This window comes from Zingiber officinale, chromosome 4A (genome assembly GCF_018446385.1).
Source record: "Zingiber officinale cultivar Zhangliang chromosome 4A, Zo_v1.1, whole genome shotgun sequence".
NCBI lineage: Eukaryota > Viridiplantae > Streptophyta > Magnoliopsida > Zingiberales > Zingiberaceae > Zingiber > Zingiber officinale.
In genome coordinates this window covers 16,324,774-16,340,079 of record NC_055992.1, presented here as the reverse complement: position 1 = coordinate 16,340,079, position 15,306 = coordinate 16,324,774, and the positions used below count along the sequence as shown (strand labels likewise).

Sequence of the window (15,306 nt, the reverse complement as noted above, 5' to 3'; positions counted from 1 at the left end):
AAAATTATTCATCTATTACCGAAATTTTAGGTGAGGATCCCAACAGACATTTGCAAGAACTTGATATAGTGTGCTCTTCATGGAACCCACATGGCATATCAGAAGAATATGTTAGACTTAGAGCATTTCCATTTTCAATAGCAGATTCAGCAAAAGATTGGTTGTATTGTCTCCCACCCAACTCTATCACCATCTGGATCGAGATGAAGAAATTATTATGGCGAGGTTTTTTCCTGCTTCTAGGATTGCAGCTATTCAGAGGAGTATTTGTGGAATCCAACAATATACAGAAGCACCACTTCAAGAATATTGGGATAGATTTAAAAGACTTGTTACTAGTTGCCCTCAGCACCAGATAAGTGATCAACTTCTGATTATATACTTCTTTAAGGGATTGCTTCCCATGGACAGAAGTATGGTTGATGCAGCTAGTGGAGGAGCTCTAGTTAACAAGACATCTACTCAGGCTAGGGAACTTATCGAGATTATGGCTACAAATTATCAGCAGTATGGGACTAAACCGATGATTGCTAAAGATGTTCATTCCTTTGCCAGTGTACTCTCGACCAGAACCCAGTATCACCAGCCTGATCCTCAGTATTATCAAACTCATCAGCAGGATAGGTATAATTTAATTGAAGGATTCAAGTATGGGAATACACAACAAGGGATTTCTAAATGGTCCCAATATTATCAGCCTTACTTTCAACACCATCAGCTTAAGCAGCATTTTAGGGAGTAATCACAACACTTTTTGCAACATCAAGAAACACAGTTTCAACCAAGAACACATTCATCGACACAGTTATAGTTGCATTCAGATCATCCTACTGTATCAATTTCCGAGGAGATGGATTGTAGAGTTTGTGATATCCTTGACTTTGATTATGCTACTCTACATTACTCTTCTAGTTTTTTCACATTGTGATGTTGTAGTTGATCCTGATAATTTTATTGTCGATGATATAGTTGTTCTAGATAGTCTTGATGTTGCAGGTATAGGAGATGATGATGGAAGTGTAGGGGAGACCCAAGAATCGCTTCCAATGACTATTCTATCATCATTTGAGCTAGTTGAGCCTGCAGTTGTACTATGTGACGATGGAAGTGTAGGGGCAACTCAAGAATCACTTCCATTGATTGAACCTGATCCAGAGCCAGTACCTTTACTGTTGGTTGCTACTCGAAAAACCTAGAGGTTCCACTGTACAAAAATTTTGTACAAATGTCTGAACCTTTTCCTAGCTACCATGTGTTCTTTTAAATTAAATTTTGGATCGCCTGCGGAACTTAACACGTTTGATCCAAAACTTAATCTATTCGTTCTTTTAGGTTTTGACTTGGGTCTCCTGCGGAACTTAACACGTTCGACCCAAATCACCTTAAGTTATTAATTCCATTAAATATTAATTTTCATAATTGGTTCCCAGTACTGACGTGGCGAGGTACATGGCCTTCTTGGATATGGGAGCAACCACCACCGACTAAACAAAACCTTTTATAGAAAGCTAATATTTAATTTCCTAAAATAACTTTAGGTTAACCGAAAAGAACAATCAAATCACAAGGAAAAATAAAACAAAAAAACACAACATCGAAAAACATATTCGAAATACTAGAATCGTAAGCCTCTTCTAACCTCGGACGTTGTGTGGGCAACGATCTTCCGAGATGAGAAACCACCAACCACCTTCTTCCCCTCCTAGCTAGGTTCGGCCACAAAAAGCTTTACGAAGGATGAAGAACAAAACACCAACCAAGCTCCAAGAGATGCTAGCTTTCTCTCCTTCTTCTTCTTCTTCTTCTCCAAGAGCTCCAAGGGAGAGAGAGAGTTTCGGCCACCACAAAGAGGAAGAGAGGAAGAAGATGGTCGGCCACTCCAAGGAATAAAAGAGGGAGAGAAAATAATAGAGGTTGTGTCTCATGAAGACACTCTTACCCCTTCTTTTATATTCTTTGGCCTAGGCAAATTAGGAAATTTAATTACAATAAAATTTCCTTAATTCCCTTGACATGATTTAATTGAGAAAAATAAAATAAAATTTTCCCAATTAATCTCTAATGGCCGGCCACATCAAAAGAGATAAATTAGACAAGTTTTAATCAACAATTAAAACTTCCTAATTTGTTTCCAGAAATTTTAAAAATAAAATTTCTCTTTAAAAATCTCTTCATGGTTGATAAAAAGAAATTTCTATAATTTTAATTTTATCAACATGTGGATAATTTTAAAGAGAAAATAAAATATCTCACCAATCTACAAATAAGGAAAGAGATCTAATCTCTTTCTTTAATCTTTTGTAAATCTTTTACAAGAGAGATATTTTAATTTTAATTCTCTTTAATAAATTATTTCTTCCACATAATAAAAATTAAAATTAAAATTCTTTTTTAATTTAATTTGGCCGGCCCCCACTAGCTTGGGTTCAAGCTAGGGCCGGCCACCCCAATTTATACCTAGGCCGGCCCTAGCTTGGTTCCCAAGCTAGCTTGGCCGGCCCCCTTTATGTGGGTATAGAAGGTGGGTATAGGTGGGTATAGTACTCTATAAATAAGAGGCTACGATAGGGATGAGAGGAGGAATTGATTTTGGTCTCCGATAAAATTAAGCATCCCGTGTTCGCCCAAACACACAACTTAATTTTATCAATAATAATTCATTCACTAGAGAACTATTATTGAACTACACGATCCCAATTACATTTTGGGCTCCTTCTTATTATGAGTGTGTTAGTCTCCTGTGTTTAAGATATCGAATGTCCATTAATTAAGTGAATTACTGACAACTCATTTAATTAATATCTTAGTCCAAGAGTAGTACCACTCAACCTTATCATCATGTCGGACTAAGTCCACCTGCAGGGTTTAACATGACAATCCTTATGAGCTCCTCTTGAGGACATTATCAACCTAGTATCTCTAGGACACGGTTTCCTTCTATAATCAACAACACACTATAAGTGATATCATTTCCCAACTTATCGGGCTTATTGATTCATCGAACTAAATCTCACCCATTGATAAATTAAAGAAATAAATATCAAATATATGCTTGTTATTATATTAGGATTAAAACACACAATAATTGAGGTCTTTGTTCCTTTATAAAGTCGATATAAAAGAAACGATCCTACTCAATACACACATGGTGTACTAGTGTAATTATACAGTCAAGATAAACTGATACCTAATTACACTACGACCTTCTAATGGTTTGTTCCTTTCCATTTTAATCGTGAGCTACTGTTTATAATTTATAAGGTACTGATAACATCATCTTCTGCATATGGCACCACATACTATGTTATCTACAGTATAAATTAATTGAACAACTACAACTAAATGTAGACAATTTGACCAAATGTGATTCTTTATTCATAATGAATGTTTACAAAGCTTAGGCTTTCAGTATACACTCCAACATTTACATGATCAAGATGATGCCACATTCACTTTCTAGAGCCTCCAGGTATCTTTCAGGATGGTAAGGTTGATATTTCTTCTGAATCTTTAGGAAATACCATGAAGGTAGTTCATTTTGATTGTAGTGGATGTGATACATCTTTTGATTCATGCTCTGTTACTTTTGATATTGTTTCTGATACATCTTACTCAGCATGCGTGCAGGATTTGCATCCTCTTTTTATTTCACAGGAATTTTTTAGATATTTTATTTGCAGTCAATCACGCAAAGATGCATTGTACCGATTAAAGAAAACACTAACTTTATATGCAATAATGAAGCTTTTGGAGTGGACACTCCAACCGAACTGTCTTCAGCCACCGGAGAAAATTTTTAAGGAGACGAAGGTGGAGGGAGCACTCTTCGCTTCACCTACATTCATTCCACTTCCAGAATAGCTTCTGGAACTAAATCGACTCCGACCACCAGAAATTCAAGGGAGTTGGTTCCATCTCACTTTTTCTTTTCTTTTCTACTTGTATATATGTCTTTACTTTGTTTGCTTTATTTTCTTTTGCTGGGTAGTTCATTTTTAACTTGTTTAGTCAGCTTTCATAATAAATTCCCAATGCATTCTTTTTATCATCTTAGAAATTATGAAAGTTAGTTAAATTTGATTGTTGAATTTGATGATTTATTGTCATGATTGGATTCTTGGATTCTTGGATTGCATGTGATTACAACTTGATGATGGATTTCATGTTGGTAGATTGAGATGATAATTTTTGATATACTTAGTGAGGATATTTTTTAAGCCTATTATTCCTATTGATGTGTGATGCACTTGTGGTTAATGCTACTCTAGAACTTGCTTAATTCTTTCAAGACCACATTATTATTGGATTGCATGATTTATATGAAGGCTTTCCCACTTGTCTTTTATTTATTCCTTTTGTTATCACATGCTTCTTAAATAAATTGCATATCATCCATCATATCATTTGTTTCTCTCTTTCATTTATTTCACTCTCTTACTTTCTTGGGATGTGAATATTTTTGGATGTTACATAATGAATGTTTTGCCCGAGACGGACAAAAATTTAAGTGTGGGGGAGAGAAATAGCTTAGTGGAATTTAGGAGAAGCATAGGTGAACCATGCTTGATCACCATAGGTCAACCATGCTATTTATCTTTGTATTTGAGCTATTGATGATGTTGTATAATGCTGCACAACATGTTAAAAAAATAAAGAAAAAAAATAGAAATGAAAAAAAAGAAAAAAATAGAAAAAGGAAAATGCTTTTGACATGTTATGCAAGTTTTATTCATTTGTGGTAGAATTTTTATGAGAGGTAATTTTTACTTTAGTGATATTGAGATATTATCGCATATCATGTGTAGATTTTTAGTGTGAAATGCTAGAGTAGGAGTTGTTTATATTTTTATTGTATTGGTGAAAGGCGATAGAATTTTTTGTGAGTGATAATCTTTATTGTAGCGACATTGAGATATTATTGTATATCATTGAGATAAGAAAGCTAGCTTGGGAGTTTGGATGTACTACTTTTTGGCCATTATTTTCTTGTACTCATCTATGTAACGTTCCATTATATCCATGTCTTCCATCATTACCTTACTTAATCTTTCTTATTGTATTTTCTTATCCTATCGTTTGCTTTGATTCATGTTTCCCTTATATTTCAAATAATGCCTTCATTATTTTATTGTACACTCTTATATATATAGTGGTGGAGATAGAAGAAGAGCAAGCATATAGTAGTGCATATTCCATGAGTAGCTTGAGTAAACTCCACTATTACATATATATTAGAGGAGAGCCACCATTACTTTCCTTATAAGGTTATTTTATTATCATTTTCAGTTTATCTATTATGGATTGAAGTTATCATGTTTGTTAGTCGATGTATGAATTGAATCCGCGAATGCTTTGATCATTTGAATTGGACAATCCTAGGTAACTCTCTTCTCACTATTTTCTATGTATGATTGAGAATTGTTATGAGAATACATTTTAGTTATCTTTCTTGTTTTATTTACTTGCTCGAGACGAGTAAGAATAAGTGTGGGGGAGTTAATAACATGTATTTTGTGTATTATTTTGGCTCTTATTACTTAGCATTTTTATCTTCTAACATGCTAATTTTATGTTTATATTACATTTTGTGAGTTGAATATATTTTGGACTTAATTGTAATTTTTTTTACGAATTATTGAATTTAATTTCATATTATATGTGATTTTGTAGGAAATTCAAAGAGCCATGGATTAGGGTCGAACCGGATCGAATCTGACTCGATTTGGAGGCCAAATGAGGAAGATCAAGCTGAATTAATATAAACCGTTGATCAAGATCTAGTGAGATCCTGGCCCTTCAGTTAGATCAAGTGATCCAACCCTTTATCATGATTTAAAGCGATCTGGACCGTTGATTTAGAGTTCAAGTCATCCCAGGTTCATTTAGAGCTCCAATTCAAATTTGATTCAAAAGTCCACTTTTAAAACCCAAATCTTAAGCCCATTCCTAAAACCCACACTTCTAAGCCTAATTCTAAAAACCCAATTTCAATCTCTTATTGGATCCAGATTTTCCCTTAACCCAAAACCTAACTCCTCAAACCCGAAACTCATTAAGAAAACCTTACCTCTTCTTCCCTCACACGTGGATGAACAGGCCCGATTCCCCTTCCGCGCGACTCTCTTCCTCAAGCTAGGGCTTGCGCCTCCCGCACCTCACCTCTCTTCTGCCTCTTCTACTTCCTCACCACCGGTCGGCGGCTCTCTTCTCTTCCATTGCCGTCGACCGACCAACCATAGCCCATCACTCCTTCTCCTTCTCAGATTCCATCGGCGACGGTAGAGGCAAACTCGGCAGGGGGCAGCAAGCTTCGATCATCTTCACCTCACCGGAGGGGTTCTCCGGTGTGATCTCCACTGTCTGGCTACTTTCTGGCAGCTCCGCTTCTTGGGGTTCAGGCGGTGGAGCAAGGAGGAGCGACGACGGTTCATTCCGACAGTCCATCACCGTCCAGCCACTTCCAGCGGAGGGTTCTTCGTTGGAAGATTGTGCATCATCTTCGTTGTCGCAGCTAGCAGCAACTGGCAGTGAGCTATGTCCACCGGTTTTGTGGGTTCCGAGCCGGGTCTTCGTGTGACGACGAGGATAGTCATTGGTATTTGAAGTTGAAGGGTGAATTGTGGTTAGAATTCTTGGTTTAATTCCGTTTCTTTTATCATTGTTGATGTTTGTGTTGAATTGTGGTTGAATGCTTGTATTAACTTGATCTTCCATGTTTAAATTGCATGTACTATGTTCAATTTGATTAATGCTCACAACATGTTCGATGAAATGCTTCAACCAGTAGTTAGGTTTATTTTGATGTATTTTAGTTTGGTTAATTCTTGCTTTGTCTTGTTCGTTCAATTTCGTTAAGTTTTAGTTTTGATTAAATGCAATTAGTATAGATTAGTTTAGGTTTTGTTTCATGCTTTAGGTTTTGTTACATATTAGTTTTTTTATGCTTTACTTCATGTTGCCCTTTTATTTTCTGCAATTGTAGTTAAGTTAGATTTAGCTTTATTACTTGCATTGTCTTTCACTATTTAGATTAGATTTCATTTGATGCTTCGCTATTTTAATCCTTAGTTTAATCGTGTTGATGATTAACCTATAGCGTAGAGTGACAATGCGCTGTGGATTAATTATTCGCACTTAATTAGATTTCATTCCAGCATTAAATTAGTTTCTTACTTGCTTTGCTTTTTATTTGTTGAATTTAGAATCAAAACACAAACCTCCATTTCCGTATTGAAAACCCCAAAAAATAAAAATAACATATGATCCTAAGTTTACCATCCTATCATTACTTTCGTTGGCGGACGACCCGAGTCATTCCTATGCTACATTGTTTGGTACTTCATTGTTTGATTCTCAATTCACGACAAAATTGGACCTTAATCATGCATCTGTAACAAATCATTTCTGATTTGTTTTGGGTCTGGTTGAGAGGTGTCTTTTTGCCAGTTCTTCTGAATTTCTTCTTCGTCATAAGTCTCCGGACCATGTTGACCAGTTCTTCTTCATTTGTCAAGTCAGAGTCTGACTCACTTTCTAACTTGATCTTTGTTTTTGATTCTGTTTCCTTGCTTGAACCTGCATACAAAGCAACTCCTTTCTCGATATGACTTACGTTAGATTGTTCGTGATATTCCAATTCACAAAATAATTCATCTAACTTTAGAATTGAAAAATCCTTAGAAACTTTGTAAGCATCTACAATTGATGTCCACAAAGTATTCCTTAGAAAGGCGTTCAACACATACCTTATTGTGTCACGATTTTCCAAGTTGTGTCTGATCAGATGTAGGCCATTTAGGATGTCCTTCAGTCAGGCGTGTAGTTGCGAGACCGTCTATTCGGGAAACAAGTTATTTAAAAGTAAATCTCTTTTATTTACCTTAGATTCGTCAATCCCTTCGTGTAGTTTTACTAGAGAGTCCCATAGTTCTTGAGCGTTGTTGTAGGGACCGACTTGGTTCAACTCCTCCATTGTGAGCCCGCACTGAATGGTATTGATCGCCTTATAGTTCAGTTGTGTTGGTCCCCGTGGGTGTTTTGATGTGATCAACCAAGTTGGTTAGGTCCTGCTTTGTTTATCCCTGTGTCTGAGTGTGCAGGAGCTTAGGAGCGCAGGAAGTCGAGCGGAAGATGCAGCTAGCGAGAAGGACGACACGGGAAGGGAGCAGACGGACTCGGTGCGTCCGAAGGACGAGAGAGCTACGGAAGAGTACTCCGGTGGAGCGAAAAGAACGTGCACGGCGTTCGAGAGACGAGAAGCCGGACGGAAGCCTGCTCGAGGAGAAGGTCGGGAATTGAGTTCGGGTGAGCCTTATTCCGGTTGGCCGCAATCACCCAAAAGATCGAAGCGTCGGAAGTCAAAGCGAAGCAAAGGAGCAAGTTGGAATTCAAGCTGCCAGCTTGGAGGCGCCTCCATCAGGCTTGGAGGCGCCTCCAGATTGAAGGCGCCTTCAGCCTTGTTGAAGGCGCATTCAACAGGTCAAAAGTGACCGTTTGCACTGCGGATAAAGTTTTATCCGCCTACTCGATGGAGGCACCTTGTCCCCTGTTGGAGGCGCCTTGGACCCTCAATATCAGATTTCGAGAGGCTATTTAAAGGCCCCTGGAGCTAGGAATTCAATAATAACTCAAGCAATTGATTGTGTAGTCATTCCTAGCAATAGTTATAAGCTTCCAAAGTGTAAAAGGCTTCTCCGCCTTCAGTAAAGGAGATTCTTTTTAGTGCGCTTCTCATTGCCCTGGATTAACAACCTCCTTGGTTGTAACCAGGTTAAATTCCTATTTCTTTCTGTTTATGCTTTATTACTTTACTGCTTTATTTACTATTGCACTATTTGAGTTGAAAGCACGAGAAGAGTATAGTTTATTTTTTGTTTTCAGCAATTCACCCCCCTCTTGCCGGCCTCTACTGCACCTACAATTGGTATCAGAGCCTGATCGCCTCAGAAGGACTAACCGCCAACTGAAGCACTACGATCAAGACGATGGCCGGAGCGAATATCCATCCCCCGAAGTTCGACGGAGATTTCGCCACATGGAAGCGCAAAATTGAGGTATTTTTAAAACTGAATTTGACATTCTTTTAATAATGGAATATGGCTATGCAGTTCTGAAAGATAAGGAGGAAAACACCTGGACGAAAAAGGAGCAAGCAGATTTCGTCGTCAACGGAAAGGCTGAGTTCCACCTACTCAGTGTTCTGCTGCCTTAGGACGTAAATCGGATCGGAAGCTACGACTCCGTGAAAGATCTCTAGGAAAAATTCCTGGAGCTTCACGAAGGTACCTCCGAAGCAAAGCTAGCGAGGCGCGACATCCTCCGGACCTAGTTGACAAACCTCTAGATGAATCAAGGTGAGAAGGTAGCGCAACTCCAAGCGATGATCAAAGAGCTGATAACTTAACTCAACAACCTTGGAGAAGAAGTAACGAACCGGGACTCGATCCGGTACGCGCTCAACGTTTTCCCGAGAACTCCCGATTGGGCCTCCTTAGTAGATGCGTACTACATCTCTAAGGACTTCGAGGTAAGTACTTTAGAACAATTGTTTTCTACTTTTGAACTTCACGAATCTCGAGTTACAGAACCCAATGGAGTGGAGAAGACCAGTCAGAACATTGCCTTAAAGACAAAAAATAAACGGTTCTGACTCAGAAGCCTCAGTCGACGAATCCGAAGCGGCACTACTAGTAAGACGCTTCAATAAATGTTTTAAATCTAACAAATTTAGATCGCAGAGGCATGAGAGAAAAAGAAGAACGACTCGTTGCTACAACTGCAACGAAAAAGAACACATCAAGGATGACTGCTCGAAATTGAAGAGCAAGCAAAAGGAGAAGGCAAAAACCAAGTACAAGAAATCAGATTCCTCCAAACACAAGAACCTAAAGGCCACTTGGTTAGACTCATCCTCCGAATCAGACGTCAAAGAATTCTCGGGGATAGTTCTAATAGCTAACCATCAGCTGAAAGAAGAGTCAAACTCAGAGATGAGTATCGATAAAGGGGTAGAAACATCAGAAGAGAAAAGCTGCAGTGAAGGGGGAGCCTCACCGAGTCAGGTAAGTTAGGTATGAAATCTAACCCCGACTCAGTCTTTTCGCTTTATTAAATCGCTTTCTAAAGACTTATTCGATTTAGAAAAAAAAAATAAAGAATTGAAAATGAAATTAGCAAAAGCATGTCCATTTGAGATGTACGATAGCATAAAATCAGAAAATGATAAATTAAAATTAGAAATTGAGAAATTGAAATATCATGATGCATGCTTAAATAAATTTCCTAAATCAAAATTAAGAATTTATGAAAAATTAAATTGGTACATTAGCAAACACCAGGGTCAACTTAGAAAAGTGCCCACAAATCATGTATCCCCTAAGTTTTTGACCAACCCTGTAGGAAGGAACCTTTATTGGGTTCCAAAATTTTTGCTAGTTTAAATTTCTCTTTTAGTTAAAAGCTTACAGTGAGAAAATTAAATATTCAAATTCTTTATGGAAGCTTTGTCTAAGGAAGTGGTTGTTGCTCCAATAACCAAGAAGGCCTAGTGCCTCGCCACGACCTGGAAGCTAAAATATTGAAAGAAAATGTTTAATTAATTTTCTAAAAAAGCATTAAACAAGAATTAAATAATGCTTTGAAAGTTTTTCAAATATTTTTGAGAAATTCTAAAAAATCGATTTTGACTTAGAAATTATTATGAAAAATCATAGATTTTTTTCTTAGAATTTTCTTTAAATCTGAGTTATTTTTACTAAGTATTATTTTTAAAAATTAATTTTTCCTTTAAAATTTTTTGAAAAATTAAAAATTTCATTTGCCTTAATTTTTTTAAAAAAATTTAAAAATTTATTTGATTTAGAAATTTTTTTCAAAAACCTCATTCTTATTTAGAATTTTTTTTAAAAAATTCAATTTTCTAAGATATCATTTTTATTAAATAGAAATTTTATCTAAAGTTAAAAATTTTTCTAAAATATTTTTTGAGTTATTACCCCGTTTTTACTGTGATCAAAGGGGGAGAGAAAGGTACAAGCTTAGAGAAGTACATAGTTAGGGGGAGAATTTTTTTTTTAAAATTAAAATTATTCTTTTTGGAGTTACAATTTTATTTATTGCAAACTAATGCTTAATATGTGAGTTTAGTAATTTTTCTTTTAAAATTATGTTTCTGTCTATTTTTACCCTAACTTGAACTTGGGTTGATGCACATCAAAAAGGGGGAGATTGTTGGTCCCCGTAGGTGTTTTGATGTGATCAACCAAGTTGGTTAGGTCCTGCTTTATTTGATCCATGTGTCTGAGTATGCAGGAGCTTAGGAGCGCAGGAAGTCGAGCGGAAGATGCAGCTAGCGAGAAGGATAGCACGGGAAGGGAGCCGACGGGCTTGGTGCGTCCGAAGGACGAGAGAGCTGCGGAAGAGTACTCCGGTGGAGCGAAAATAATGTGCGCGGCGTTCGAGGGACGAGAAGCCGGACAGAAGCCTACTTGAGGAGAAGGTCGGGAATTGGGTTCGGGTGAGCCCTATTCCGGTTGGCCGCAATCACCCAAAAGATCGAAGCGTCGGAAGTCAAAGCGAAGCAAAGGAGCAAGCTGGAATTCAAGCTACCAGCTTGGAGGTGCCTCCATTAGGCTTGGAGGCGCCTCCAGATTGAAGGCGCCTTCAGCCTTGTTGAAGGCGCCTTTAGCCTTGTTGAAGGCGCCTTCAACAGGTCAAAAGTGACCGTTTGCGCTGCGGATAAAGTTTTATCCACCTACTCGATGGAGGCGCCTTGGACCCCTGTTGGAGACACCTTGGACCCTCGAGATCAGATTTCCAGAGGCTATTTAAAGGCCCCTGGAGCTAGGAATTCAATAATAACTCAAGCAATCGATTGTGTAGTCATTCCTAGCAATAGTTCTAAGCTTCCAAAGTGTAAAAGACTTCTCCACCTTCAGTAAAGGAGATTCTTTTTAGTGCGCTTCTCATTGCCCTGGATTAACAACCTCCTTGGTTGTAACTAGGTGAAATTCATGTTTCTTTCTGTTTACTGCTTTATTACTTTACTGGTTTATTTACTATTGCACTAATTGAGTTGAAAGCACGAGGAGGGTATAATTTATTTTTTATTTTCAGCAATTCACCCCCTCTTGCCGACCTCCGCTGCACCTACAAGTTGTGCCTTCTTGATCATTGGGGGAGTCCATTCTTGTGGTTCTAATAGTATTCCGTCTTTCATTGGAGGAGTGTAGCTTTTCAAGATCGTGAACCAAAGCTCGATATCGGATTTCAAATAGCACTCCATTTTATTCTACTAATAACTGAAATTTTCTCCTTTGAATAGTGGAGGCCGGACAGTATTGTAACCTTCTTGATACAAGTTCGACATCCTTGCAAGAAAAGAATTAAAGAAAAAATATTTCCAAGACTTTCGTCTTGGGATTAGTAGTGCTTGAAAATTTGAGATGAGAAAAAATATTCTAAAAGAAAAGAAAAAGTTCTAAAAAAATGCTTTGAAAAACGGTTAAGTTATTTCAGAGCTTACGAGGCTCTGATACTAATTGATAGATCGAATGGGTGCGATAGGGGGGTGAATATCGTACCTTTTTAAAAACTTCTCTTTTCCTTTGAAATTAGAGTCATGCACAGCAGAAAGTAAATAGACAAGTTTGTTTACTTCGCTCGGAGTCTAGGTCGACTCCTACTCGAAGGCCCGCGGTCCTTGATCGCACCGATGAGCAATCCACTAAGATTCTTCTTCCCGAAAACCTCGGAAAGAAGTAATGTGTACAAAATACAATGATATAAGATAGTAACAACCTACTATCTTATATAAGATTAAGTGCGATACAAATACAATAAAGTATACCGACTGTGTGTAGGAGTTGAAGTTTAGTCGGCACTTGTTTGAGTGTAGAGGAATTGTAGAGCAGTCACACGAGCAGCACTAGCACATAATTGAACCACAATCGATTCCCTTATCAGCCTCAGACCTCGAGCTTCAATTTATAAGATCATCGATGTTCGGTCGACCGATCCCTATGTTCGGTCGACCGAACCAGCTCCCTTCATTCCTGGCTGAGATCCGATTGCTGATTCAATCTTCTACATTAACTGTCCATTAAGGGTTTGGTCGATCGATCCCTTTGTTCGGTCGACCGAACAGGCTCCTTCCCTGTTCGTCGAAATTTGCTGAGATTCACATTTACTGTGCATTTAATATTGATCATTCGGTCGACCGATCATCCGGTTCGCTCAATTGATCAGTGTAGTTTCCTTTTGCTCCTAATCATTACTGTCTGTGGTGAGTTATCAGGGTTCGGTTGACCGATCTTACTGTTCGGTCGACCGATCATGGCTTGATCGGACTCGGTCTATTCTGGTCTGATCTGAGCACTGCTTTGATCTCTTCTTGTTCGGTCGACCGATCTTCCAGTTCAGTTGACCGATCCAGCCGGACCTACAACACGGTATTAAACAGAAAAGAATCCTACAAAACAGATGTTAGCACAATAATAATATTATAATGCATGAGTAATATAAAAGACAGCAGAACTGTCTTGATCTCAACTTTTGAAACCTTCCCAGTTTCTTCAGTTGGATCAGCGACATAAGGTTGTTCCTTACGGGAACCCGACCTCACTGTCACTCCTCCAGTTGTTTACCTCAACCTACCTACCAAACTTAGATCCTCCAGATCTAGTTTGGACTTTTCACTTAGCTTTGATCAGCTCGCCAGAACTTTTTCCTTGATCTTCGGTCCTCCATACCTCTCGATCGCACCACCAAGCGTCGGGTCCCCTCGACCCACTTGGACTTGCACCTGGGTTCCACGATCTGCTAAGATTTTTCTTACCTAGCCTCCAACTAGGTCTTTCCAATTGAGTAAACAGCCTACACACTCAGTCAATTTGTTAGATCACAACAAGACTTAACTTGAACTTTTGACAACATCAAAACTTAGGTTTGATTCTGGTATAACTTGCACCAACAAAGTTTTATCATATCATCCAACATATCCAATTAATAATGGATTACCTAACATACTCACAGAGTCTAATTGTTAATCAATCGAATACATACAAATCAGATTCTATTACTTCTCTTAGTCTACCCCATCATAAATCTCCATTTTATTAAGTAATCATGTAATTAACCAATGCTATTAAGTAACCATGTAATTAACCAATGCTAATCGGAAGTAATAAACATTACTCCACTAAACCAAGTCTCAATACCTTACTGTTTCTTATTCTCTCCACAGCAGCAATTTCTGATAGCCCAACAAATCCAAGGCATCCAAAGCAGTGGTCTACTACTGCCCGCACCTCCTGTTGCTAGCCTAACAACCCAAATCAATTAGCTAACAAATCTAATACAAAAATGAATCAATCCACACTTAACCTAATTCTGAGTACAGCTTACCCAAATCCATTGCACTCTACTGTTGGCTTGTTGGCTCATGGTCGGAGCAATCCACTGCCAGTGATGGTGGCCGGTACCAAATGAAACCATTTTCCTTCAAAAATAGAAACCCCAATAAGTATCCAGTATAGATTCAACCCCCAAATCTTCTACTAGGTTTAGCATATTACCTTTAAGATAACTGTGTTGCTTCCTCAATCATGGCCGGCTGAAATATGGTCGCGATCGCTCACTGGCGACTGTAGCCGCAACACCACACCGACAAAAGCAAGGGTGATGTGTGGGCGATGGCGTTGCTGAAGAGATCGAGAGGAAGAAGGGGTTCGACGGTGGCTGGACTTGGCACCGAAGAAGGAACGAGGGTACACAGAGAAACCAACCCTCTCGCAACGACCGATGGCGTCAGTGTCACAGTGCTAGCCTCACACAAAGTGGCGACGACGGAATAGCAACGATCAAGTAGCAGCGATTGAGCGGGGGCATCACAACATGATTGTGTGAGAGGGAGAGACTCGACAACAATAGATCTCCCATGGCCGATGGTGGAGAGAGTCAAGAGAGAGGCGACATTGAGCGATCGGTGGCATCGAGGTCGACGATGGCAATCGGCGATGAAGAGATTGGGAAAGACGGTAGGGATCAGAATGTAGATAAATGGAGTTAGGGCATAGCTTATTAACTTAGGTTTAGTTAATTAAACTGTAAGTTAATTTCTCAATAACTCTCACTAAATGGGTATTCCAAACAGACTTTCTTCAAGTCCAATAACTCTATCCCTTAAATGTTTCATATAGACTTCGTTTAAATCCAGAAAATTTTTTAAAACTTCCTGAAAAATTTAATAAGATTATTTTTCAAATAAACTTATTATTTAATTATTATTCGCATGCCGTATTTTATAGT

General features: G+C 38.3%; 1 long non-coding RNA gene across 1 annotated transcript in view; it reads right to left on the bottom strand.

Moving 5' to 3' along the window:
* Positions 1-15,064, bottom strand: part of LOC121969630 — a 40,304-nt gene extending 25,240 nt beyond the window's left edge. Inside the window, exons 1-3 of the long non-coding RNA XR_006108587.1 lie at positions 14,574-15,064; positions 14,404-14,497; positions 14,217-14,320 (exon numbers count right to left, since the gene is read on the bottom strand). This is a non-coding gene — a long non-coding RNA (uncharacterized LOC121969630). The remainder of the gene's footprint in view (positions 1-14,216; positions 14,321-14,403; positions 14,498-14,573) is intronic.
* Positions 15,065-15,306: the final 242 nt, after the last annotated feature.